Here is a 239-nt window from a genome sequence, read left to right as displayed (position 1 = left end):
TCCAAACACACCTTGGTTCGAGGGCACAAGCTACCCCTTTTCAATTAGCCTGCGGTATTCAGCGACTTACAGGATCCTTCCTGCAGACGCTGGCTACAAGTTAATTTCTAATCACTAAAAAAGATGAAGGGGGGGCGGAGGGGCGGTGGTGGGGAGAACCAGTGGATAAAAAGCTCGGTTCAATAGGAATTAGTAGCCAGTTACCGCAGTCTCTAATCCCATCAACCACCCGCTGAGCC

The 239-nt window shown here is 50.6% G+C and overlaps 1 protein-coding gene across 1 annotated transcript in view; it reads right to left on the bottom strand.

The window, feature by feature from the left end:
- Nucleotides 1-239, bottom strand: part of ALDH4A1 (aldehyde dehydrogenase 4 family, member A1) — an 8,214-nt gene that overhangs the window by 1,872 nt on the left and 6,103 nt on the right. The gene's annotated exons all lie outside the window — the stretch shown is intronic.

The sequence above is a fragment of the Eurypyga helias genome, unplaced genomic scaffold (assembly GCF_000690775.1).
Source record: "Eurypyga helias isolate BGI_N326 unplaced genomic scaffold, ASM69077v1 scaffold25537, whole genome shotgun sequence".
NCBI lineage: Eukaryota > Metazoa > Chordata > Aves > Eurypygiformes > Eurypygidae > Eurypyga > Eurypyga helias.
Note: the sequence above shows the minus strand (reverse complement) of the source record. Positions and strands in the feature narration are given on the sequence as shown.